Source organism: Megascapheus bottae, unplaced genomic scaffold (assembly GCF_031878675.1).
Source record: "Megascapheus bottae isolate mThoBot1 unplaced genomic scaffold, mThoBot2.hap1 HAP1_SCAFFOLD_45, whole genome shotgun sequence".
NCBI lineage: Eukaryota > Metazoa > Chordata > Mammalia > Rodentia > Geomyidae > Megascapheus > Megascapheus bottae.
In genome coordinates this window covers 692,299-696,732 of record NW_028327483.1, presented here as the reverse complement: position 1 = coordinate 696,732, position 4,434 = coordinate 692,299, and the positions used below count along the sequence as shown (strand labels likewise).

Genomic DNA, 4,434 nt, shown 5'->3' with positions numbered 1-4,434 from the left:
TTCAGTGACTGGAGCAAGTAAGATATAGGCTTCAACCATGTTCTCAAAACATTCAGTGGTCCTTTGGTGTTTTCTCTTTTCACTCATTTTTTGTTCGGTTTTCTTTTTCTTTCTAACCCTCCCCCCTTTTTAAAATTTGTTCAGGTACTCTGCCTTGTTTTCTTGAATGGGCCACTCTTCCTGAGGTTATAATCTTTCCTTTGCTTTTTACCCTCAAGGCTAGTAGGTGAAAACACAGCCCAAAGTCACAGTTTCTCTTTCTTTCTTTCTTTCTTTCTTTCTTTCTTTCTTTCTTTCTTTCTTTCTTTCTTTCTTTCTTTCTGTCTCTCTCTCTCTCTCTCTCTCTCTCTCTCTCTCTCTCTCTCTCTCCCTCTCTCTCCCTCTTGCTCTCCTTTCTTTCTCTCTTCTATTTAATTCTTTCTTTCTTTCCTTCCTTCCTTCCTTCCTTTCTTCTTTTTCTTTCTTTCTTTCATGGTTTATGGAAGAAATAATCTCATGTGAACATGGGGGCATTACACAGACTCTGAAATCTGAAGACTGTGGTTCAATGCTAGCCTGGTAGGAAAGTCCATGAGAGTCTGTAATCAACCACCAAAAGACAGGAAGTATTAGAGCTCTAGTTGTGAGGAAAAAAAGCAAGTTCAAGCTCATCACTGCTGCTCACTAAAACAAGTCTCTTAGAATTTCCTGCCCAGGCTGGCTTTGAACCATAATCCTCTGATTTCAGTGAACATGGCAAGTAGGATACAACCATGACCCAAGTTTTCAAATTCCTTTTAATTTTTGCCATATCTAGGGCTTGAACTCAGGTTTTGAGCACTGTCCAGGGGCTTTCTCAAGGCTAGAGTTCTACCACTTGAGCCACAACACTATTCATGGCTTTTTTTTGTATGTACTACTGAGGAATTTTACCCTGGTTTTTGTGCATGCTGGACAAGCATTATACCACGAGGCCAAACCCCAGCCTATGTTTTCAAATACTTCTATTGTCTCTTTGATATTTCCTCCTTCCTTTTAATTCATTTTCCTTCCTTTTTCTATTCATCTATCTATTTTGTTTGAGTCTTCTACTTATTTGTTATGGATTGGCAACTCTCCTTGAGATCTTTTGCTTTACTTTGCCTTTTCCCATCAAGACTATCAGGCTTCAAACTGGAAACCAAAGCTCTAGATAGGTGCCTTCTTGCCTGTCTTCCTTTCACATTCCCACATTCTGTCCTATCTCTTTTCCTTCCTCCCACCCTCCCTTCCTCCCTCCATTCTTCCCTCCCTTCCTTCCTTCCTTCCTTCCTTCCTTCCTTCCTTCCTTCCTTCCTTTGTTTTTCTTTTGTTGTTTATAGGAAAAAGAGTCTCATGTAGCTATGGGGGCATACACAGCCTCTGGAATATGAGAATTGTGGTTCAAAGCCAGGCTTGGCAGGAAAATCCATGAGACTCTTTTCTTCAAGTAATCACCAAGAGACAGGAAGTAGTAGAGCTCTAGACATAAAACACAGAGAGTAGAAACTCACCAGTGCCATTCACTAAAACAGGTCTCATGGACTTTCCTTCCCAGGCTGGCTTTGAACTTCAAACCTCAGATTTCAGCAATCTAAAATGATAGGATCACAGATGTGAGCCATGATTTAAATTTCTTTAATTGGCTCCTCTCTTCTATTGTTTTTCTTTCTTTCTTCCTTTCTTTGATTGTTTTTTCTAACTCAACATTTGGAAGCTCTGCCATTTAGGCCACAAGTCAGCCACTGGCCTTGGGTCCTTTGGTTCTGGTTCAAGGGTTTGAACTCTGGCCTGGTCCTGTCCATGCTTACTTATTTTATTTTATTTCCTCAAACTAGCTGTAAGTACAATTGAGGCCAAAACTTGACTTTTGACTTTGTTTTAAATTCAAGGCTAGCGGGCTCTAATACATGAACCACAGCTCAACTTTTGCCTTTTTATTTTTTTGGTGAGTCATAGCAGATAAGAGTACCCAGAATAAGCAGGCACAGTACACAGATGCTTGATATCTGAGGACCATGGTTCAAAGCCAGCCTGGGCAGGAAAGTCCATGAGACTCCTTATCTCCAATAAGTAATATAGTTCTAACCATGAACAAATCACCAATGAGTTTAAGTCCACCATTGTCAGGGAGGCTCATGGATTTTCCTGCCCATGCTGGTTTTGAACCACAATCCTGTGATCTCAGTGAGTTGAGCAACAATTGGATAAAGGGATGAATGATGTTTCCATGCTTTTGAGTTGTCTCTTTGATATCTTCTCCTTCCTCTTAATTCATTTTTATACATGTATTTTTTTCCACAGTCAAATATTTCATAATTTTAAAGGATAACATTTTTAAAAGGTAAAGGAAGATCTGTGACATGGCTGCATCCACAAGAAGAACCAGCCTGCATTGCAGTGCGAACAATCTTGCTCTGTTCCCATGGGAACACAGACATGCCAGGACCTGGGCTGTGGCAAATAGCCATTTGAAACAAGCACAGGCAGGCTGCAAATAATTTCTATTAACATTTTGCTGCAAGATGGAAAAATCCCCCAAGGTACCACTAAACCAAGGCCCTTATTTCAAGCGCCTAGTCTTGGCTTGCCTTACTTCTTCAGTCAAAACCAAATCTATAAAGGCTTGTGCACTCCAAGGTGGAAAAAAAAACCCCACACTCCAGGTATCTGAAGACCTCAGCTCTGACTGACCCTAACTAACCAGCCCCTGTTCCACCTTCATTCAGACTCTCCAGGGAAATCAGGAGACCAAATAAGTGAGTTCTGACATCTGACAGGCCATATGCACTTCACAAACAAATCAAAATACTGTTCATATCTTTGTCTTTGTTTTGCAAAATTTTTAAGGAGACCATCCAAGAGGAAGGAATGAAACTGATTATTTGTTAAATGAAAATTGAAGTTTCAAAGGGTCTATTCCAAAACCCAACTATGCTCTGTATCAGAGCTCTCTTGTTTTGGGGCTGGGAGGCCATGTGGAGGGCAATCAGGAGTGGATGGTACCTCCCGCAGTCAGTGCACAGTGGTTGGTTAAATCATCAGTTCAGGCAGGCATCTTTTCAGGTGGATGGGCATACCATCAGATTTCTGAAAATACTTCTACAGCTCTGGAACTTTGTCCTTCCCAGCATAATCATAAACAGTGGGATTGGAAGTCAGCTTTGTTGGTGTGGTTAATATGACAGACAGAGCTTCAGTGGATATCACAGGCTTTAATTCCTGTGGGCTTCCAGTCTGAAGTCCAGGTTCCAGCCAACTTCTGTGTGAAGCCTCTAACCATGTAGCACAGGATTCAAGCAGCCAAGTCTCCAGCAGCCGCTGCTGGTGAAATCGCCCAGAAGGATCTGCTTCCTTTGCCTTAATTCATTTTTTTGTTCTTCTTTTTTTTGTGAGTTGTGGGGCTTGAACTCTTCTGGACCCAGGCATTGTTCCTGAGCTCTTCAGCTCAAAGCTACTGCCCTACCCTAGAGCCAAGCTCCACTTGCCATTTTCGAGGGGTTAATTGGAGATAAGAGTCATAGGTCCTTTTATGCCTGGACTGGCTTTGAACTTTGATCCTCAGATCCCAGCTTATTGAGTAGCTAGGATTACAGGTGTGAGCCATCACGCTGACTTTTTTTTTAACTCTAGTTCTCTAACTTGTTATGGATTAGCTTGTCTCCCTTAGGTTTTTATCTTGCTTTGCTTTTTTCCATCCAGTCTAGCAGGATTCACACCAGGAACAAAAGTTCAAATTCAGGCTTTGTTTAGTTCATTTGCTCTTCTTTGCTTGCTTGCTTGCTTGCTTTCCTGCCTGCTTTCTTTCTTTCTTTGCTTCCTTTTCTATTTCCTTCTCTCTTTCTGTTTCCTTCTCTCCTTTCTTGTCTCCCTACCCTCCGCCTTCCTCCCTTCCTTCCTTCCTTTTCTTTATTTTATTAGTTCTTTCTTTCTCTCTCTCTCTGTTTCTTTTGTATTTCCCTCCTTCTATCCCTCCTTCCCTCCCTCCCTCCCTCCCTTCCTTCTTTCCTTTCTTTCTTGCTTGCTTTCTTGCTTTCCCTCTCTCTCTAATTTTCTTCCTTTCTCCCTTTCTTTCTTTTCTGTTCTTTGATGGTTTATATGAAGAAAGAGTCTCATGTGAACTTGAGGGCATTACAGAGGCTCTCAAATCTGAGGGTTGTCTTTCAAAGCCAGCCTGGGAAAGAAGGTCCTAGAGCTCTAGCCATGAGCAAAACAAGTTCAAGCCCTCCACTGCCACTCACTAAAGCAGGTCTCATGGACTTTGCTGCCTAGGCTGGCTTTGAACCACACTTGTCAGGTCTCACCATCCTCAGCAGGTAGGATTCCAGATGTGTGACATGATTTGAAAGTGTTTAACTGGCTCTCCACTACTTTCTCATTCCTTTTCATCTAGTTCACTACTTCTGTACACATTTTTTTTGCTAGTTTTTCAGTTTT

General features: G+C 41.7%; 1 pseudogene; it reads right to left on the bottom strand.

Annotated features, from left to right (window-relative positions):
* Positions 1 to 2,885: 2,885 nt before the first annotated feature.
* On the bottom strand, positions 2,886 to 3,280 carry LOC150039738 (cytochrome c oxidase subunit 7A2-like, mitochondrial pseudogene; annotated as a pseudogene).
* Between the last annotated feature and the right edge of the window lie 1,154 nt (positions 3,281 to 4,434).